At 41.1% G+C, this 23,946-nt stretch overlaps 1 pseudogene; it reads right to left on the bottom strand.

The window, feature by feature from the left end:
- Nucleotides 1-2,700: 2,700 nt before the first annotated feature.
- LOC148873299 (putative disease resistance protein At1g61300) lies at nt 2,701-10,546 on the bottom strand (annotated as a pseudogene).
- Nucleotides 10,547-23,946: the final 13,400 nt, after the last annotated feature.

The raw sequence follows: 23,946 nt of genomic DNA, 5'->3' as shown, positions 1-23,946 counted from the left end.
TGTTTTATTCTAAAAATTAAAATAAATTAAGATAAGTAAATATGTAATAGCAAAATTGAATGGATTTATGGACATAATAAGATTGAGTAATTATTTTGCATGTTTCATTCTAATTTTCTAAAAACTACATAATTATTTATTTTTATTCAAATAAATTTTTTGGATGTTTTATTCTAAATATTAAATTATAACTAAGAAAAATAAATATGTAACAGAAAAATTGAATGGATTTACAAACATAATATATAAAGTATTTATTTTGCATGTTTCATTCTAATTTTCTAAAAACTGAATAGCTATTTATTTTTATTCAAATAATTGTCTTGCTTGTTTTATTCTAAAAATTAAATTAAAATTAAGAAAAATAAATATGTAATAGAAAAATCGAATGGATTTATGGGCATACTAAACCAAGTAATTATTTTGCATGTTTCATTCTAATTTTCTAAAAACTAAATTACTATTTATTTTTATTCAAATAATTATTTTTCATTTTTTATTCTAAAACTTATATTAAAATTAAGAAAAGTAAATATGTAACAGAGAAATTGAATTAATTTATGGACATAATATATCAAGTAATTAATTTGCATGTTTCATTATAATTTTCTAAAAACTGAATAGTGGTTTATTTTTATTCAAATAATTATTTTGCTTATTTTCTTCTAAAAATTAAATTAAAATTAGGAAAAGTAAATATGTAACAGAAAAATCGAATGGAATTATGGGAATAATAAATCAAGTAATTATTTTGCATTTTTCATTCTAATTTTCTAAAAACTAAATAATTATTTATTTTTATTCAAATAATTATTTTTCATGTTTTATTCTAAAATTTAAATTAAAATTAAGAAAAGTAAATGTGTAACAGAAAATTTGAATGAATTTGATCTATCGACATGGAAAATCATCCATAGATCTACAACATTCTTAGCCTATAGAATTAAATTACATAAAATTAAAGAAATTATAAATATTTTTATTCCAAAAATTAAAAATATATATAAAAAATCAATTGTTTATTAAAAAATTCAATTGATCTACAATGTACTCAGCCTATAGGGTTTGATCATATAAAATTAAAGAAATTATATATATATATATATATATATATATTCCAAAAATAAGAAAATCAATATTTAGAAAAAAAATTCAATTGATCTATGGATATGTAGATCAAGATCACCCAGAGATCTCAACATGGTAGGTCATCCATAAAATTAAAGAAATTATATATATTTTATTTATTCTGAAAATTAAAAAAAATAAAAATTCAATTGATCTATGGACATGGTAGATCATCCATAGGTCTACAACATAATCAATTTCTATAGGTAGATCCAAAGAGAAACCTAAAAATTTCAATTTTTTTCAGATTTTTTATTATTCTATAATTTCTTCAAATATTCACAAAAAGTTTCATATAGCAGCAAAATAGGTGGGATTCTTTGCACACGAGTAGTCAGTCAACATACATAAAGATGTTTTCAAGTATCCAAACTAAAAAAAAAAAAAAAAAGCCAAAAACATTGGCTGAAAATGTAAACATATTTGAAAAAACATCCTATTTTCTCTACTTTTTAAACAACCTTGAAAAACTTGGTGAATATTTCAATTTTGTAGTTGTTTTAATAGGTTTCTCCTAGATTTTGAGTCTCTAGGATGTAAAGAAAGTTTCTAGAGGGTTTAGGGAAGAAAGAGGGCTTCTGAAATGGATTTAGAAGCCCTCTTTCAAAGGTTGGTTTGTTTGTAACAGTAAATTCATCACGTATCGGCCGAAACATACCAAAATGGGCCGATACCAGCCAAATACAAAGTCAATACTATTTTGGCACGACGAAAAGAGACAGTACCTTTGATTTAGGACTGTCTCTCGTGTCGGTAAGTCAAAAAACCGATATGCATCGACCGATACGGGCTAATACGTGACGAAATTTTAAACCTTGGTTGATACACAAACCGATCATATCGATTTTATTTAATAGAGGGTCGGTTTCTGTTTGATCTATAGTCAACCCGACCTGTGAACAGCCTCCCTTTCACCAAGTTACGATAAATGATCTTTCGTGGATTAACGAAAAATCAAATATGGCGGGTTCAAATCTCCTGCATTCTTTATGTTGATATACATGGCTAGCTCATAATTTTGTTGATATACAAAATTAGAAAAAAATTAAACAGTAAGACAAAAAAGATCCACAATTTTCTCTCCTAAAATTTATTTCTTCTCTTAAACCCACAAAGTTAATTCAAATTAAATTTGCATAACAGCATGATATTATTTCAAACAAAAGGTAGTATTAAGCAATTAAGAATTTGAGGAAAAAAAAAAAAAAAACCTTAGGGAGATGGAGAAAACATTCTTTTGTCTCTTGTCTTTGCTACACTGCAATACTCAATTTGTTAGCGAACAAATTGGATTGTTCATATAACTTGAAACAGCAGCAGGGATAGACGTTTTTAATTTGTATCTGCAAATTAAATAAGATGCAGATGTCATTTTAAGACAAACTGGAGGGATCAATACTCTATTTATATTATATAAGACAGAAAAGAATTAGTGTTTTGCTTTAGGAAAGCTCATATACAAGTAGGGATAACAAAAATTAAAAGTCACGATTATCATCGTCCAAGACATTACAAACAAAACAATAAAATCGATAATGAGGGTTAATTAATTACCTTGCTACTTTTCTGAGTTTATATGTCGGTGAAGTATTTTTGGAAAATGGACTTTCTGCTTTCATCATCCCATTCTAGCGCCTCCCACCATTCCTTGCTTCCTTCAATCTGACGAAAACTGTTGTTGTTGGCATTGTTGGAGTCAAATGGGAGCTTCTTCAGCTTTGGGCATTCTTCTATGTAAATACACTCTTAGAAACGGAAGAGGCAAGGCACCGGCGTAGATGTCTTCTAATTCCGGTAGATGGTGAAGAAATATAAATTTAAGATTTGAGAATGCTGGTATCAACATTTCTCCTACGTAGTCCTTGTTTGGTATTACCTTTCTTAATCTTGGCAGATTCAGTAGAATAAGCCTTTGAAGCTTGTGAGTATGACGAAGCCAGGTTAGGTCCTCCAACACCTTACAATTATCAATATAAGGAGATTGATGGTTCTGTAAGCATATGTGCGGCAACTCTATAATCTCTAACTTGGAAGATCAGCGAGTTGGAGTGATAATAATATCTCTGGCATCAAGGCTGACTCCTCTGACCCCTTTTTTGTCTCCTCCATTCGCCAACTAATATCTCTCAACTCTTCGCAATCTAAAAACCCGAGGTCTTTTACGAACATATTTTCAGGAGTAGTAGTTATGCGGAAAGAGTTGGTCTTGCAATATTCAAGGCATAGACTTGTTGTGTACTTCCTCAACTTGTAGGAATTGAGCCAACTTTGGAGAGATATGTCACTGCTTATCGTTACTCCGAAATCAGTTAAGTGTGTTAAGGCTTCAAATAGTTCCATCAATCTTGATGATGATCTACCTTCCAATTCCTAATCCCTAAACTGAGTCATATAGGTTCAAATACTGTAGATCCAACAGCTTTAGGATCCCCTCAACCGAAACCACATGAAGATCTCTTGTATCATACAAATTCAAGTACCTCAATTTCCTCAAATTTCCCAACTCGTATGGCAATTCCTTTATATTGGTATGTGAGAGATTGAGGTACTCCAATTCAACCAATTCAACAATCTCAGTTGGGAAGTTTACTTTTTCAAATAAAAAACCAGATAAATCCAAAACTCTAATAGACTTGGTAGATCGGAACAAGTTAGTAGGGAATTCCTTACGTAGACGATTGGCTAAGAAGGTCACAAGATTGGGGCACTCAAAGGGCCTCATTCTCATTAATTTGCTGCACTTTATAATCATCAACACCACTGAAAGGAGAAGGAGGCAGCATAAATATCCTGTTGGCGCCCTGCCATTTTAAGATAAGCTTAGATGCATCCATCAGCTCTTGATACCTTACCACCAAATGCAAATTCTTGTTCTTATTATTCCTTCCATACTCATTCACTATCCATAATGCCATGTCCCGAATCACATCATGCATCTTTACACGCTTATCCCCATCTGGCTCTAACTAGCAAGCTCGTTTTAGAGTTGCAATGATATCATATTCTTCATTCATTGCTTCCCTCATTTCCTCGTATCCTTTTATGAATCCTTTCCCAATCCAATATTCTATGACTTGTTCCATATTGATACAAAAATCTTCGGGAAAGGGGGAACAATATACGAAACAATCTCTAACTTTATCATTTGGCAAGGCATAATCATAGCTATACTTCAAAATTGAAAACACTTTTTTCATCCATACCTGAAATCTCTGCCGGAGATCTCTGCAACATTGTGATCGCATGTTCCCACTCTTGAGGAGTCTTTTTCATAGTCATGGCGCGGCCAATGGTGATGAGACCCAAGGGCAACCCACCACGCTCCTTCACAACATCCCTGGCTAGCTGAGGTTTGTCTGGATGATAATTCAGGGTGTCCTCTCCTACCGTCTCTTGAAACAGATTCCATGCTTCATTATCATTCAAGCATTCAACTTTGAACTTTTTCTTAGCTTTCATGACTCCACATATATGTTCAGATCTAGTTGTGAATATCACCTTTGACTTGTTGTTTGATTTAGTGACAGTACTGGGATGAGGAATTCTAATTTCCTCTATATCAACTCGTTCCCATACATCATCCAAGACGAGCAAAAACTTTTTATTTTTTAGACTCAACAACCTGAAAATGTCGGTGGCCTCTGCAACCAGGCTTTTATCTTCTTTTCGTGGAATCTCCAATTGATCGCCAATTTGCTTCCGAATCTGTGTCGTGTTCAATTCCTTGGACACAACAACCCAAATCACAGCATCAAAATGACTATTATTTTCTGTTTTGAGGACAAACTCGTTGTTGATTCTTCTGAGAAGGGTCGTTTTCCCTACTCCCCCTGTACCGTATAGTTCAATCATTGGAGCAGCTTGATTTCCTCTGATGCAATTACAAAACCAGCATGGTGGGTAGATATGATGAACATTGTCTAGCGGAAGGCCAGGTCACATTGTCTGTGTTTATATGTACATATATATATATATATATATATATATATATATTATCAATAAATAATGTATAAATATATTTTAGATATTATATATATATATATATTTTTTTATGTATAATTTATTTTTTTAATTTAGTTTATTTGTAAAAAATATTAAAAATTGCAATTTGAGGTCAAAATAGGGGCTCTTTTTGTGAAAATAGTGGGGTAGCACCTATGGCTTCTTGAAATGCATAGATCTCGAAAAGTTACCCAAAATAAAAAAGATCACCCCAATTAGACATCAGAGTGCAATGTTATGGCCTCCAAAAGTTTGCACACATTGATTGTGCAACCTGCAACCCAATGACTTGGTCAAACGGGTCAACGGTCGAACCAGCTAGGTCAAACGATTCTTGACCAAGTCAATGGTTTTTGACAATCTAACGGTTCTTAACTGAACCAAACCCGGAATACTAGTTGGGTGACGGTTCAAATAATTCAAACGGCCAGGTCATCGACGGGTTGAAAACATTGCTTTTGAAGGATAATTTTGGGATTTTGAAATAATTCAATTGTATGTAACATCACGTGCGTCAGATATCTGATGAATGCTAAACATAGGGCCTCAAGTGACCATTTTCAAAAATTCAGGTACTGCATTCATGGTTTTCGAACCTTCATTGACCCAGGCGGTCAAACCGTTTGGCTCGGGAGCTAACCAAGCAACCGGTTCCATTTTACCCAAACTTGGTCTTTTTCCAAAAATCGTTGAATTGGTCAATGACCCATTGACTCAAGCAATCAAACCGTTAACCCGTTGACCCATTCAACGATTTTTTGTCATTTTTATTTTTATTTATTTTTATTCTTTTAATTTTAATTGTCAAAACAGGTTGTCAGTGTGCAGCCCTAGCTCTACCCCTGATTCATGTCTTCCATATGTACTTCTAGAAACAATTTCTTTCTCATTTCTGTTGATTAAAGATAATGCAGGGCAGCCAACCTCAGCCTACATATCAATGGTTTGTCTTTCAAATAATGTTGGTTAAAATTACTAATACAATGGCCCATGCGATGCATGAAATATTTGAACCAATGAATGATACCACAACCAGATATAGATCTTAACCAAGTTGGGTGTAGCCACTTGTTTGATTCTTCACTTGTATTACTGCCAATCTGTTTGATTGTCCTAAAACAAAATCATACTTAAATTACTTCATCCTAGTTGAGTGTGAGTGGTAATGTTAAAGAAAACAAAACTGACTTAAAACATGATCAAGGATTCCACTTGACATATAATGTAATGTCTGTGTATGTAAGTACGCAAAAAGCTCCATATTGCGGCTTAGAGGGCTATGGAACCAACCATATGCTTCATTCTAGTCATAAAATAAAATCCAAGGACTGATCCTAGTGGGAATAGTGTGGCATAGATTCACTTCAATTAAAGAGCCTAGAATTAGGGGGATTTGCTCTCAACTTTCTAGTGCAAGATGTTGAAACCAAACCTAGAGGATGCCAAAAGAAAACCACCACAAGGACTTTGCTCTTAGCTTACAAGTACACGATGATGAAAGAAAACAAATTGGACCTTCACGTGGAATAAGCACTATGTTTTGGTATTTTTATGGCATCTTTCGCTGATGGTTAAGAGAATTAGGTGTGTGATAACTTACAAATTACAAAACTCACCAAAAAATTGCTTAGAAATTCCAAATACAAACTTGATTTGGGCAAATGTAAGCTTGCTAAAGGCATAAAATTAAACACTGGATTAAACCCAAAGATGAAAAGTGCTTGAAACTTATAAATCAAAACTTATTAAACCCTAACTACTTAAAACTAATTAAATAGAAATGATTAACAAAGAAATTCAATTTTAAACTAAAGTATGATGTGAAACAAAAATTCCTATTGCATTTTCATAACTTAAAAGAGTGAAGGAGATAATAGAACTTTGCAATTGTGATAATGTTGATATTGAGTACGATTTTGGCATATATTGCTGTTGAAATTTCTTGAGATGAAAGGAAAAGGACTGAATATGATCGATAATGAAGAGCAAAAACACTTGAAACTCCATTAGTTCAAAATGTCTAAAAACCTATATTATTTCTATTCACATATTTTCCAATTAATCACGTAGAGGTGTAAATTGGGCCATGTTGGGCCAACATGACACATCTTGCACGTGGCCCATGCAAAGTGCAGGCCATGTTGTGCCGGCCCACAGGCTGAGTCGGGCCATGCTTCCCTCCCCTATGATATTTTGTGGTGTTCGCCCGATACAGCCCACGTCCTGAGCTCGTGAGGGCCCATGCCACGCTATTCCGTAGGTTGAGCCTTGGGTCAGGCAAGGCCACAAACTGGGCCAAGTCATGTTTTTTAAATTTTTTCAAAAAATAATGAAAATTTTATATGTATGGATCGTGTTGTGAGCTCGGCCACGGAAACATGCGGTATGGCCTGCTCAATTTGTGTCATGTTGGGCAGGCCAGCTCAAAATCGTGTCTAGATCATGTTGGGCCACGGGCGACACGACCCGATTTATACCTCTACAATCATCTCTTATTATTGGTTTTTAAGAAAATAAATTAATAAACATAGTTAAAGGAGTAAAGAATATAAATGGTATAATAGATAGTGAGGATAATTTTGAAGATAAAAATCAAAATTTCCAAGACAAAAATTAATGGACTTTTAAACAATTGCAAAGAAATTAGAAACAACGGTGAGGGGTAATTTTGGAAATTAAAATCAGGGAGTTTTGAAGACTGGGATAATTCACATTTTTATTAATGGTCAACAGAAATGGTATTAATTAGAAGCAATTCCTTTTACCGAAAAACCTAAACGAATTGACTATCATGGCTGGATGATAATTCGCACAATGAGGTAGAGAAAGCCAATCAGTTCCACAACTAAACCGCATACTCTCCATGAATTTGGCGTCAATCCACGTGTAGGATTCATCCATTCTTAAAAATCCTAGATGGGTGGACAAAATGATAAAAACCCCAAATCTAAAATAAGATTACCTAGTGGAAGAAGGAACAATCCCTAGCCAGGATTAGACGAATAAGTGATGAGATTAGCTTTGATGGGTGGGATCCACTTTTACTGAACAACATCAGTTTAATGACCAGAGTTTAGTGTTTAGATTGCGATAAACAATTTGGATTTTGGATGGTATAATGCGATAAAATCATGGTTTCTCAATCGTCTTAATGCGGATGGTTGGACCATTTAATTCAAAAATTGTTCAAGCAATCGGTTCTGTTTGACCTATGAATTATTCTTTTGTCAAAACCTATTGATTTGATCAATAACGGTTGATCTAAGCAGTTGAGCCATTGACCCATTTAATCCAAACAATTTTTACCACCTTTTTACATTTTTATGTTTTAATTTATAACAGACTGATAGGTATAAATATATAACCCTAGCAAGTGCACTAGTTATTAAGTAGTATAATAATATCGTTCCCACGGGGATTTAACAAAATAAGTATTAGAATCACAATTTTTTCTAATTATTTGGACATTCGAAATTTAGAATTGAGCAAGAACTACTGAAAATAAAACTGGAACAAAGAAAATAAAAACAAGGGTGATCACTTAATCGAATATGCAAATGATGGAATCGCTAGGACTTTTGGTCCACCTAACCAATGCAATGAATATTGATGGGTCCAATTATCCAAAACTAATTGTCATTCCCATAAGCTGAGATTTTCCCAAATTTATTTAATATTCTCTCTCGAGATATATTAAACCTACGCCCATCAGGTAACCCTTCGATCTCTCGAGTAGAGCTCTCAAGATGGAAGTGCATTAAGACCAAGAAAACCATTAAATTCAGATGAATCATGTATATATATCTCTATATACCATTCAATTCACACTATGAATTATTCTGTCAATTATGTGAATTCCTCTCTCAATTCATTCACATAACCTAAATCAATTAAGAGGTGGCCAAGCTCTTAATTGCATTAAGCACAATAATTCATAGACTATACGGAAATCACAATCTTGGATAAATCAATAAGATAAAAATATATTCATTAACATGGTTAGGTTTTTCATAGCCCTAGCAAGAAATAAATCAGTTCATGATGGAAGAATTAAGAGAGAACTCTTGAATTCGCCCATGGTGTTGAGATCTCCTCTTCTTGAAGTTTCTTGAATTCTTGAACCTTTCTTGAACCCTTCTTGACTGATTGCTCCTTGCTTCTTGATTAAAATAAGAAGTTGAATGATTGAATGATTCAGTGATCAAGTGATTAAGTCCTTAACAAAGCTGGTCCGCCCCCTCCTTAATATAGATTAAAGGGGAGGGGGTGGTCTCCTACTTTCTCTTGAAGTTGATCTTTACAAGAAATATAAAGTCCTATCCTAATTCTAATCTTTTATCTTTATCTCTTGAACTCAATCCTTTTATCACTCTAAGATTACATCAAGAATTTAGATCTAGAAGGATTCTTCTCAGTTTCTTGTTCTTGGATTCGTAATAGGCCTCCTCTGCGAATTGGGCTTCAGCCAGGCTTTTCTGCGAGTTGGGCTTCAGCTGCGGATTGGGCCTTCCTATGAATTTTCTGCGACTTTGGGCCTGGAATTTACTTCGATTAACACCGAATCTACGAAAGCCCAAAACATGAAAGTTGTGGATTTTTCTCTTATCTTTGCAGTGGATCTTGAATCAGCCCATTCGGATTTCGAAAACGCAAGTTAGGCCCAGATCACTGAACAATGTCGAAACTGTGAAAAATCATCTGATTTGTCTTTCTTTGCTCTTGATGCCTTCTTTCATACCCTGGACCAAGATACAAGAAATATGAGTCCAATTAGATGCTAATTTAGTATAAAAGACAGAATAATTGGGGATAAAAATATGATAAATTCTACTCTCATCACAGACCATCTATTTGGACCATGTCAAACCACCGACTTAGAAACCTGTAGTCAAAGCGATTCTATTTTTACTTCAATTTTTAAGGTGTATGAGGCACATCTAACATGGTTTTGAGTAGGCATCCGTCGTTTTGGCTAAGGCAAGTCTTTGCCCACATGGTGTTGGGGTGTCAGGCGATGATTCTGGAATCGCCACATAGCGCGTTACTAGAGGGCAAAATCTGCCATCATCCGGTGGAACCATTGATCCTTACTCCAATGACATGATCAAGATTATACCCATTGTAGGGCCTAACATTGCCTTCAAGACGTCCATCATGGACCACTGATTGCTAGCTCTTTAATACTGGGCGGAAGACATTAACACGCTCCACCCACTGATAAGATTTATTCACGAGCCATGCGTCCCAATGGACAAGAACCCTTCTTGGGTCATGAGGTTTGGCCGTTTGGGGTCCATAACTTTGCCCTCCTATTTCGAATAATACACAAGGTGGCCGCTAAGGTGATGTGCATACCTTTTCGAATGAAGGGGACGCCTTCATATACGCAAGCTACTGTGCAACCCATGAAGCCCATCCGTCATCTCCAGCTAGTCTGGTTAGGAGGTGGATTAATGGCTCTCCTAGCATGGCATTGTGATTCCAAAGAAGTTGGAAATGCTAAACTATTTAATGAAGTCCCCTGGCACATCCGATGGGCTGCTTAACCGAACCCAAGTCAGATTGGCAGAAGTGGGACAACTCACATTCCAACCTATCGACTGGCAGAAGTGGGACATCATGCAAGTTGCTATTTGGACCTCAGTCTATTTGGTGAGACCTAGGTGGGAGGTCTCCCTTCTGTCCAAAGATGGTCTTCCCAATCCTAATGAGGTGTCTGTAGTTCAGCCATGGTAAGGTGTGACGAAGTGCCCCTAAGCCGTGCAAGGCACATCTGCCGTGGTTCCGAGTAGGTCTCTATCATTTTGGCTAAGGCAAGTATTCGTCTAGGTAGTGCTGGAGTGTCATGCGACAATTCTAGGATCCCAACATAGCACGTCACTAGAGGGTGAAAACTACCCTCATCTAGTGGAACCATTGCTCTTTGTTCCAAAGACATGGTCAAGATTATGCCCATTGTAGGGCCTAATATTGGCTTCAAGACGTCCATCGTGGACCACTGGTTGCTAGCTCCGTAATACTAGGCGGAAGACATTAGCACGCTCCACCCACTGATAAGATTTGTTCATTAGACATCCGTCCTAATGGAACCCTGAATGAAGGGAATTCTTCATCTGCTTGGCTGTAGAAGCCGGAATTAATGGCAGTGCTCCCCCCAAGAACTCTACTACATTAGGCACGCCGTCTTCCGAAGTGAAAGTTTGAACAGGGGATTTGTAGGTATTGACTTGGGTGATAATGGACAAGAACCCTTCTTGGGTCATGAGGTTTGGTCATTTGGGACTCCATAGCTATGCCCTACTCTTTCGAATAACAGACAAGGTGGCCACTAAGGGGATGGGCATGCCTTTTCGAATAAAGGGGATGCCTTCATATAGGCAAGCTACTATGCAACCCGTAGGTGAAATATGCACAAATGGATATTCGAAACTGGCATCGTGATCCCAGGGAAGTCAGAAATGCTAACCCTCTTAATGAAGTTCCCAGGCACATCGAGTGGGCTTCCCGATCCTGATGAGGTGTCTATAGTTCAGCCATGGTGAGGTGGCAATGATGCGCTATTAAGGCGTGCGAGGCGCATTTGATGTGGTTCCAAGTAGTTCTCCGTCATTTTGGCTAAGGAAAGTCTTCGCTTACGTGGTGTTGGGGTGTCATGCGATGATTCTAGCATCACCACATAGCGCGTCACTAGGGGGCATAATCATGATTATACCCATTGTTGGGCCTGACATTAGCTTTAGGACGTCCATCATATACCACTGATTGCTAGCTCCTTAATATTGGGTGGAAGACATTAGCATGCTCCACCCACGAATAGGATTTGTTCACGAGCCATGCGTCCTAATGAACCCCTGAATGAAGGAAATTTTTCATCCACTCGGCTGTAGAAGTTGGAGTTAATGGAACTGCTCCCCCTCCCACCCCAATAACTCTACTACATTAGGCATTCCGTTTTCCGAAGTGAAAGTTTGAATAGGGGATTTGTGGGCATCGACCTGGGTGAGAATGGACAAGAACCCTTCTTGGGTTATAAAGTTTGGTCGTTTTGGGCTCCATAGCTATGCCCACTTCTTTCGAATAACAGACAAGGTGGCTTCTTTGGGGACACACATACCTTTTTGAATAAAGGGGATGCCTTCATGTAGGCATGCTACTGTGCAACCCATGAAGCAAATCGGAGACCTCCATCCCATCTGGTTCAGAGGTGGAATTACACCCATAGGTGGAATGTTCATAAATGGATAGTCTTCCCGATCCTTATGAGGTGTCTATAGTTCAGCCATGGTAAGGTGGTAACGAAGCACCCTTAAGGCATGCGTTACGCATCTAACGTGGTTCCGAGTAGGTCTTCGTTGTTTTGGCAAAGCCAAGTCTTAGCTTACGTGGTGCTGGGGTGTCATGCGACGATTTTGTGATCACCACATATCACGTCACCAGAGGGAGAAATCTACCCTCATCTGGTGGAGCCATTGATCTTTGTTCCAATGCAATGATCAAGATTATACCCATTGTAGGGCCTAACATTGGCTTCAAGATGTCAATCATGGACCACTGACTGCTAGCTCCTTAATATTGGGCGGAAGACATTAGAACGCTCCACCCACGAATAAGATTTGTTCACAACCATGTGTTCCAATGGACCCCTGATTGAAAGAAATTCTTCATCTGCTCGAGTGTAGAAGCAGGAATTAATGCCTGTGCTCTCACCTCACCCCAAGAACTCTATTACATTAGGCACACCGTCTTCTGAAGTGAAAGTTTGAACAGGGGATTTGTGGGCATCGACCTGGGTGATAATGGACAAGAACTCTTCTTGGGTCATGAGGTTTGGCCATTTGGGCTCCATAGCTATGCCCTCCTCTTTCGAATAACATACAAGGTTTCCGCTAAGGGGAAGTGCATACCTTTTCGAATGAAGGGGATGCCTTCATATAGGCAATCTACTATGCAACCCATGAAGCGCATCTGACATCTCCAGCCCATCTGGTTCGGAGGTGGATTCATGCCCGTAGGTGAACTCTACACAAATGGATAGTGTTTATCTATTAGCGCCTGAAAAGGACAGGGTGATAAACAGTTTTTCCAGCATGGTGTCGTGCTCCCAAGGAAGTCAGAAATGCTAACCCGCTTAATGAAGTCTCCTGGCACATCTGGTGGGCTACTTAACCAAACTCATGTCGGGTGAGCAGAATTGGACAACTCACATTCCAACCTATCGACTTGTTGACCTGGTCCCGAGTGTAGAAAGGTCGACCACCACATCATGCAAGTTGCTACCTAGACCTCAATCTGGTCGGTAAGACCTTGGTGGGAGGTCTCCCTTTGGTTCTAAGGTGCCCTTCCCAATCCTAATGAGGTGTCTATAGTTCAACCAAGGTGAGGTGGTAACAATGCGCCCTTAAGGCATGCGAGGCGCATCTAACGTTGTTCCGAGTTGGCCTCCGTCATTTCGGGTAAGGCAAGTTATCACCTACGTGGTGCTAGTGTGACATTTGATGATTCTGGGATTGCTACATTGCGCATGATTAGAGGGCGAAATCTGCCCCCATCCGGCGGAACCATTGATCTTGGTACCAATGACATGATCATGATTATACCCATTGTAGGGCCTAACATTGGCTTCAAGGCATCCATCATGGACCTCTAATTGCAAGCTTCTGAATACTGGGCGATAGACATTAGCACGCTCCACCCGTTGAAAAGATATGTTCATGAGCTATCCGTACCAATGGACCCCTGAATGAAGGAAATTCTTCATTTGCTCGGTTGTAAAAGCTGGAATTAATGGCAGTGCTCACCCCCCAAGAATTCTACTACATTAAGCATGTCATCTTTCGATGTGAAAGTTTGAACAAGGATTTTTAGGTATCGACCTGGGTGAGAATGGACAAGAACCCTTCTTGGGTCATGAGGTTTGGCCGTTTGGGGCTTCATAGCTTTGCCCTCCGCTTTCGAATAATAGACAAGGTGACCGCTATGGGGACGTGCATACCTTTTTGAGAAAAGGGGACTCCATATAAGCAAGCTAATGTGCAACCAATGAAGTGCTCTCGAGATCTCCAGCCCGTCTGGTTCGGAGTTGGATTCACTCCCATTGGTGGTATCTACATAAATGGATAGTGTTCATATAGTAGGACCTGAAAAGGGTAGGGTGATAAACGGTTCTTCCAATGTGGCATCGTGATCCTAGGGAAGACGGAAATGCTAACACGCTTAATGAAGTCCCTTGGCACATCGGGTGGGCTGCTTAACCGAAGCCAAGTCGGGTTAGCAGAAGTGGGACAACTCACATTCCAACCTATCGACTTGTTGACTTGGTTCCGAGTGTAGTAAGGTCGATCACCACATCTTGCAAGTTCCTACTTAGACCTCAATCTGGTCGGTGAGACCTTGGTGGGAGGTCTCCCTTTGGTCCTAAGGTGGTCTTCCCGATCTTGATGAGGTGTTTATAGTACAGCCATGGTGAGATAGTAACAAAGTGCCCTTAAGGCGTGCGAGGTGCATCTGACGTCATTCCGAGGCGGCCTTCGTCGTTTTGGCTAAGGCAAGTTTTCACCAACGTAGTGCTAGGGTGTTGTTTGATGATACTGGGATGGCTACATACCGTGTCACTAGAGGGTGAAATCTGCCCCCATCCGGTGGAACCATTGATATTGGTTCCAATGACATGATCAAGATTATATGCATTCAAGGGCATAACATTGTGTTCTAGACGTCCATCGTGGACCACTGATTGCTAGATCCTTAATACTAGGTGGAAGACATTAGCACACTCTACCCACTGGAAAGATTTGTTCATGAGCTATCCATCCCAATGAACCCCTGAATGAAGAAAATTCTTCATCTGCTCGGTTGTAGAAGTCGTAATTAGTGGCAGTGCACCCTCCAAGAACTCTACCACAGTTGGCACGCCGTTATCCAAAGTGAAATTTTAAAACAAGGATTTGTAGGTATCGACCTGGATGAGATTAGAGAAGAACCCTTATTGGGTCATGAGGTTTGGCCATTTTGGGCTCCATAGCAATGCCCTCCTCTTTGGAACAACAGACAAGGTGCCCGCTATGGGAACGTGCATACCTTTTCGAATAAAGGGAACCCCTTCATAGAGGCAAGCTAATGTTTAACCCATGAAGCGCAATCGAGATCTCGAGCCCGTCTGATTCGGAGGTGGATTCTCGCCTGTAGGTGGTATTTGCATAAATGGGTAGTGTTTATACAATATCACCTGGAAAGGGTAGGGTGATAAATGGTTCTTCATGAAGTCCCATAGCACATTGGGTGGGCTGCTGAACCTAACGCAGGTCAGGTTGGCAAAAGCGGGACAGCTCACATTCCAACCTATCGTCTTGCTGACCTGGTTTTGAGTGTAGGCAATTTGACCACCACATCATGCAAGTTACTACCTAGACTTAATCTGGTCTGTCAGACCTCGGTGGGAGGTCTCCCTTCGGTCCTAATCTGGTCTTCCCGATCCTGATTAGGTGTTTATAGTTCCTCAATGGTGAGGTGGTAACGATGTGCCATTAAGGTGTGCGAGGTGCATCTGATGTGGTTCCGAGTAGGACTCCATCATTTTGTCTAAGGCAAGTCTTCACCAAAATAGTGCTGGGGTGTCATGCGATGATTCTGGGATCACCACATAGCACATCACTAGAGGGCAAAATCTGCCCTCATCCGATGGAACCATTGGTCTTTGTTCTAATGACATTATCAAGGTTTTACCCATTGTAGGGCCTAACATTGGTTTCAAGACGTCCATCATGGACCATTGATTGCTAGGTCATTAATACTGGGCAGAAGACATTACCACGCTCCAACCACTAATAAGATTTGTTCATGAGCCGTGCGTTCCAATGGACCCCTAAATGAAAAACAATTCTTCATCTGTTTAATTGTAGAACCCACAGAATTAATGGTAGTGCTCTCCCCCCCCCCCCCCCCCACAAACTCTACTACATTTAACAGGGGATTTGTAGGCCTTGTCTTGGGTGAGAATGGACAAGAATCCTTCTTGGGTCATGAGGTTTGGCCGCTTGGGGCTCCATAGCTATGCCCTCCTCTATCGAATAACAACATGGTGGACGCTAAGGGGATATGCATACCTTTCCAAATAAAGGGGATGCCTTTATATAGGCAAGCTATTGTGCAACCCATGAATTGCATCCGAGATCTCTAGGCCATCTGGTTCAGAGGTGGATTCATGCCCGTAGGTGGAATCTGCGTAAAAGGATAGTTTTTATCCAGTAGTGCCTAAAAATGCAAGGTGATAAACGGTTCTTCAAATGTATCCTCGTGATCCCAGGGAAGTTGGAAATTCTAACCCGCTTAACGAAGTCCCCTGGAACATCAAGTGGGCTACTTAATCGAACCTAGGTCGGGTTGGTAGATGAGGGACAACTCACATTCCAACCTGTTGACTTGCTGACCTGGTTCCAAGTGTAGGCTAGTAGACCACCACATCATGCAAGTTGCTATCTAGACCTCAATGAGGTCGGTCAGACCACGGTGGGAGAACTCCCTTTGGTCCAATGCTAGTTTTTCCGATCCTGATGAGGTGTCTTTAGTTCAGCCATGGTGAGATGGTAACAATGCGCCATTAAGGTGTGCGAGGAACATCTGACGTGGTTTCGAGTTTCTCTGTTGTTTTGGCTAAGGCAAGTCTTTGTTCCAATGACATGAGCAAGATTGCATCCACTATTAAGATTTGTTCACCAGCCATTTGTCCCAATGGATCCCTGAATGAAGGAAATTTTCATCCGCACGGCTGTAGAAGCCGAAATTTATGGAAGTGCTCCCCCCCCCCCCCCCCACCCAAGAGCTCTACTACATTATGCACACTGTCTTCTGAAGTGAAAGTTTGAACAGGGGATTTGTAGGTATCGACTTGGGTGAGAATGGACAAGAAACCTTCTTGGGTCATGAGGTCTGGCCATTTGGTGCTCCATTGCTATGCCCACCTCTTTCGAATAACAGACAAGGTGGTCGCTAAAGGGATGTGCATAGATTTTTGAGTAAAGGGGACGCCTTCATATAGGCAAGCTATTGTGCAACCCCTGAAGCACATTCGAGATCTCCAGCCCAACTGGTTCAGACAAGGATTCATGTCTATAGGTGAAATCTTCATAAATGGATAGTGTTTATCCAGAAGCGCCTGAAAAGGGCCGAGTGATAAACAGTTCTTCTAATGTGGCATTTTGATCCCAAGGATGTCGGAAATGCTAACCCACTTAATGAAGTCCCCTGGCACATCGGGTGGGTTGCTTAACCAAACCCGGTTGGGTTGGTAGAAGTGGGACAACTCACATTCCAACCTATTGACCTACTGACCTGGTTCCGAGCGTAGGCAGGTCGACCTCCACTTCTTGCAAGTTGCTACCTAGACTTCAATCAGGTCAGTCGGACCTCGGGGGGATGTCTCCCTTCGGTCCTAAGGTGGTCTTTCTGATCCTGATGAGGTTTCTATAGTTCATAAAAGGTGAGGTGGTAACAATGCACCCTTAAGGCATGTGAGGCGCATCTAACGTGGTTTCGAGTAGGTTTTCATCGTTTTGACTAAGGCGTCTTCGTCTACGTGGTGCTGGGGTGTCATGCAGTGATTCTAGGATCGCCAACTAATGCATCACTAGAGGGTGGAATCTGCCCTCACCCAGTGGAACCATTGATCTTTGTTCCAATGACATGATCAAGATTATACCCACTGTAGGGCCAAACAATGGCTTCAAGATGTCCATCATGGACCACTAATTCCTAGCTCCTTAATATTAGGCAGAAGACATTAGCACGCTCCACTCACTGATAAGATTTGTTTATGAGCCATACGTCCCAATGGACCCCTGAATGGAGGAAAATCTTCATCTACTTGGTTGTAGAAGCTGGTGTTAATGGCAGTGCTCTCCTCCAAGAACTCTACTACATTAGGAATGCCATCTTCCGAAGTGAAAGTTTGAATAGGCGATTTGTGGGCATCGACCTGGGTGAGAATGGACAAGAACCCTACCTAGGTCATGAGGTTTGGTCGTTTGGGGATCCATAGCTATGCCCTCCTCTTTCAAATAACAAACAAGGTGGCCACTAAGGGGATGACCATACCTTTTCATGTAAAGGGGATGCCTTCAAATAGGCATCCCCGTAGGTGGAATCTTCAAAAATGGATAGTGTTTATGCAGTAGTTCCTGAAATGGCCAGGTGCTAAACGGTTCTTCCAACATTGCGTTGTGATCCCAAGGAAGTTGGAAATGCTAACTCGCTAAATGAATTCCCCTGGTACATCGGGTGGGTTGTTTAACTGAACCCATGTCACGTTGGCGTAAGCAGGACAACTCATATTCCAACCTATCGACTTGCCGACTTGGTTCCGAGTGTAGGCATGTCGACCACCAATTCATGCAAGTCGCTACCAAGAACTCAGTCTGGTCTGTGAGACCTCAGTAGGAGGTCTCCTTTCAGTCCAAAGGTGGTCTTCCTGATCTTGATGAGCTGTATATAGTTCAGCCATGGTGAGGTGGTAATGAAGCGCCCTTAAGGTGTGCAAGGCGCATGTGACGTGGTTCCGAGTAAGCATTCATCGTTTTGGCTAAGGCAAGTCTTTGCCTACGTGGTGTTGGGGTATCATGCGACAATTCTGGGATCGCTAGATAGTAGGCTACTAAAGGGAAAATTTTGCCGTCATTTGGTGAAGCCATTGATCTTTGCTCCAATGTCATGTTCAGGATTATACCCTTTGTAGGGCCTAACATTGGCTTCAAGACGTCCATCATGGACCACTGATTGCTAGCACCGTAATACTGGGCGGAAGCCATTAGCACGCTCCACCTACTAATAAGATTTGTTCATAAGCCATGCGTTCCAATGCACCCCTGATTGATGGAAATTCTTCATCTGCTCGGCTGTGGAAGCCTAAATTAATGTTTGTGCTTCCACCCCAGGTCAGGTTGGTAGAAGTGGGACAACTCACATTCTATCCTACCGACTTGCTGGCTTGTTTCCTAGTGTAGGCAGGTCGACCACCACATCATGCAAGTTGCTATCTAGACCTGAATCAGGTCGGTCAGACTACAGTGGAAGGACTTCCTTTGGATCAAAGTTAGTTTTCCCGATCCTAATGAGGTGTCTAGTTCAACCATGGTGAGGTGGTAACAATGCGTCGTTAAGGTGTGTAATGTGGTTTCGAGTAGTTCTCCATCATTTTAGCCAAGTAAAGTCTTCGCCTACGTCGTGCTGGGGTGTTATACGACAATTCTGGGATCGCCACATAGCGCGTCACTAGGGGGAAAAATCTACCCTCATCCGGTGGACCCTTCGATCTTTGTTCCAATGACATTAGCAAGATTGTAACAATTGTTGGGCCTAACAATGGCTTGAAGATGTCCATCATGGACCGCTGATTGCTAGCTCCTTAATATTGGGTAGACGACATTAGCACGCTCTATCCACTGATAAGCTTTGTTCATGAGCCATGTGTCCCTATCGGCTCCTTGAATGAAGGAAAATTTTCATTAGTGTGGCTATAGAAACCAGAATTAATGCCAATGCTCCCCCTCCCACCCCAAGAACTCTACTACAGTAGGCACACAATCTTCCAAAGTGAAAGTTGGAACAGGGGATTTGTAGTTATTGACCTGGGTGAGAATGAACAAGAACCCTTCTTGTGTCATAAGGTTTGGTCGTTTGGAGCTCCATAGCTATGCCCTCCTCTTTTTGAATAACAAACAAGGTGGTCACTAAGGGGACATGTAAAGCTTTTCGAAAAAGGGGACGCCTTCATATAGGCACGCTACTGCATAACCCATGAAGGACATTCGAGATCTCCAGCCCGACTGGTTCGGAGGAGGATTCGCGCCCGTAGGTGGACTCTACTTAAATGGATAGTGTTTATCCAGCAGTGCCTAAAAAGGGCAGGGTGATAAATGGTTCTTCTGGCGTGGCGTCATGAACCCAGGGAAGTTAGAAATGCTAACCCGCTTAATGAAGTCTCCCCGCACATCGGGTAGGCTGCTTACCCTAACCCGGTCGGGTTGGTAAATGTAGGACAACTCACATTCCAACCTATCAACTTGTTGACCTAGTTCCAAGTGTAGGTAGATCAACCCCCACACAATTCAAGTTGCTACCTAGACTTCAATTAGGTCAATCAGAAGGTGGCCTTCCCGATCCTAATGAGGATTCTATAGTTCAACCATTGTGAGGTGGCAACAATGCACCCTTTAGGCATGCGAGGCGCATCTGACGTGGTTCAGAGTAGGTCTCCATCATTTTGGATCAGGCAAGTCTTCGCCTATGTGTTGCTGGGGTGTCATGCGACAATTCTGGGATCGCCAAATAATACGTTACTAGAGGACGGAATCTACCCTCATCCGGTGGAACCATTGGTCTTTGTTCCAATGACTTGATCAAGATTATACCCAATGTAGGGCCTAACATTGGCTTTAAGACGCCACCACGGACCATTGTTTACTAGCTCCTTAATATTGGGCAGAAGACATTAGCACGCTCAACCCAGTGATAAGATTTGTTTTCGAGCCATGCGTCCCAATGGACCCCTGAATGAAGGAAATTCTTCTTCTGCTCAACTGTAGAAGCCAGAATTAATGGTAGTGCTCCCTTCCAAGAACTCTAATACATTAGGAATACTGTATTCCAAAGTGAAAGTTTGAATAGGGGATTTTTGGGCATCGACCTGGGTGAGAATGGACAAAAACCCTACTTGGGTCAAAAGTTTTGGACGTTTGGGGCTCCATAGCTATGCACTGCTCTTTCGAATAAAAAACAAGGTGGCTGCTAAGGGCATATCCATACCTTTTTGAATAAAGGGGACTCCTCCAAATAGGCAAGATACTGTGCAACCCATGAAGCAAATCCGAGATATCTAGCCCGTCTGGTCCAGAGGTGGATTCACGTCCGTAGGTGCAATCTTCATAAATGGATATTGTTTATGCAATAGATCCTAAACTGGGCAGGTTGCTAAACGGCTCTTCCAACATGGCATCATGATCCCAAGGAAGTTGGAAATGCTAACCCGCTTAATGAAGTTCCCTGGTACATCAGGTGGGCTGCTTAACCAAACCCTGGTCGGGTTGGCGTAAGTGGGACAACTCAAATTCCATCCAATCAACTTGCTAACCTGGTTCCGAGTTTAGGTAGGTCGACCACCACATTATACAAGTTGCTACCAAGAACTCTGCCTGGTTGGTGAGACCTTAGTGGGAGGTCTCCCTTCGGTCCTAAGGTGGTCTTCCCGATCCTGATGATCTGCCTATAGTTCAACCATGGTGAGTTAGTCACGAAGTGCCCTTAAGGCATGCGAGGCGCATGTGACATAGTTCCGAGTTGGCCTCTATCATTTTGGCTAAGACAAGTCTTCGCCTACATGGTGTTGGGGTCTAAGTGTCTTTGCCTGCGTGGTGCTGGGGTCTAAGGTGACGATTCTGGGATCGCCACATAGCACGTCACTAAAGGGCGAAATCTGCCCTCATCCGGTGAAGCCTTTGATCTTTGTTCTGACGACATATTCAAGATTATACCTATTGTAGGGCCTAACATTGGCTTCAAGATGTCCATCATGGACCACTGATTGCTAGCTCCTTAATAATGGACAGAAGACATTAGCACGCTCCAGGCACTGGTAAGATTTGTTCTCGAGAGATGTGTCCCAATGGACCCATAATTAAAGGAAATTCTTCATCTGCTTATTTGTAGAAGCTGGAATTAATGGTAGTGCTTCCCCCCCCCCCCCAAGAACACTACTACATTAGGCACACCGTCTTCCAAAGTGAAAGTTTGAATAGGATATTTGTGGCCATCGACCTATGATAGAATGGACAAGAACCCTTCTTGGGTCATGAGGTTTAGCTGTTTGGGGCTACATTGCTATGCCCTCCTCTACCGAATAACAAACAAGGTGGTCACTCAGGGGACGTGCATACCTTTTTGATATATTTGTATATATGTTTTGGTTTTAAATATATATTTCAGTATTAAATCTATTTCTAGAAAATATATTCTGAAACATTATATATAATATTAGCACTTTGAGTTCATGTTCATTGTGAAAGCTTGGAGTTGGTTCAAACCCAAACCAACTCAAACCAAATAGGATGCCTTTACTCAATAAATGGTTGGTTTCGGTTTAGTCTTTAGATAACCCGGCCAGGTTGGGTCAGTTGAAAAAATACTATTAAACCTACCCAACCCGACACGTGAATAGCCCTATCCGAGATCTCCAGCCCGTCTGGTTTTGAGGTGGATTAATGTCCATAGGTGGACTCTGCATAAATGCATAGCGTTTATCCAGTAGCACCTAAAAAGGGTAGGGTGATAAGTGGTTCTTCTAGCCTGGCGTTCTGATCCCAAGGTAGTCAGAAATTCTAACCAGCTTAATGTAGTCCCCTAGCACATCAGGTGGGCTGCTTAATCGAACCCAAGTTGAGTTGGCGGAAGTTGGAAAACTCACATTCCAACCTATCGACCTTCTGACCTAGTTCTGGGTGTGGGAAGGTTAACCACCACATCATCAAAGTTGCTACCTAGACCTCACTCTGGTCAGTGAGACCTCGATGGGAGGTCTCCCTTCGGTCCTAAGGTGGTCTTCCCAATCCTGGTGAGGTGTCTATAGTTTAGCCATGGTGATGTGGTAAGAAGCGCCTTGCAGGCATGTGAGAGCCATGCGTTCCAATGCACCCCTGATTGATGGAAATTCTTCATCTACTCATTTGTAGAAGCCTGAATTAATGTTTGTGCTCCCACCCCGCCCCAAGAACTCTACTACATTAGGCACTTCATCATTCGAAGTGAAAGTTTAAACAAGGGATTTGTGGGCATCGACCTGGGTGATAATGGACAAGAACCATTCTTGGGAAATGAGGTTTGGCTGTTTGGGGCTCCATAGTTGTGCCCTCCACTTTCTAATAACAGACAAGGTGGCTACTGAGGGGACGTGCATACCTTTTTCAATGGAGGGGACTCCTTCATATCGGCAAGCTACTGTGCAACCCATGAAGAGCATCTGACATCTCCAGCTCGTCTGGTTCAGAGGTGGATTCACTTTTGTAGGTGGACTATACAAAAATGGATAATGGTTATCCAGTAGAGCCTAAAAAGGCTAGGGTCATAAATGGTTCTTCCAATGTGGTGCCGTGATCCCTAAGAAGTTGGAAATGCTAACCCACTTAATGAAGTCCCCTGGAATATCGGGTGGGCTACTTAACCGAACCCAAGTCGGGTTGGCAGAAGTGGGACAACTAACATTCCAACCTATCGACTTGATGACCTTGTTCTGAGTGTAAGCAGGTCGACCACCGCTTCATGCAAGCTGCTACCTTGAACTCAGTCTGGTCAGTGAGACCTTAGTGGGAGGTCTCCCTTCAATCCTAAGTTGGTCTTCCCGATCCTGATGAGGTGTTTATAGTTCAACCATGGTGAGGTGGTAACGAAGCGTCCTTAAGGTGAGCAAGGCGCATCTGATGCGGTTCCGAGTAGGTCTGCTTCATTTTGGTTAAGGAAACTATTCGCCTACGTGGTGCTGGTGTGTCATGCAACGATTCTAGGATCGCCACATTGCGTGTCACTAGAGGGCGAAATCTTCCCTCATCCGGTGGAACCAATGTTCTTTATTCCAATGACATGATCAAGATTATACCCATTGTTGAGCTTAACATTGGCTTGAAGACGTCCATCATGGACCACTAATTGCTAGCTCTTTAATACTGGTTGGAAGACATTAGCATGACCCACACACTGATAAGATTTGTTCACGAGCCATGCATCCCAATGGATCCCTGATTGAAGGAAATTCTTCATCTGCTTGGCCGTAGAATTCGG

Source organism: Nelumbo lutea, chromosome 1 (genome assembly GCF_056320005.1).
Source record: "Nelumbo lutea isolate HS-2025 chromosome 1, American lotus-T2T, whole genome shotgun sequence".
Lineage (NCBI taxonomy): Eukaryota > Viridiplantae > Streptophyta > Magnoliopsida > Proteales > Nelumbonaceae > Nelumbo > Nelumbo lutea.
Note: the sequence above shows the minus strand (reverse complement) of the source record. Positions and strands in the feature narration are given on the sequence as shown.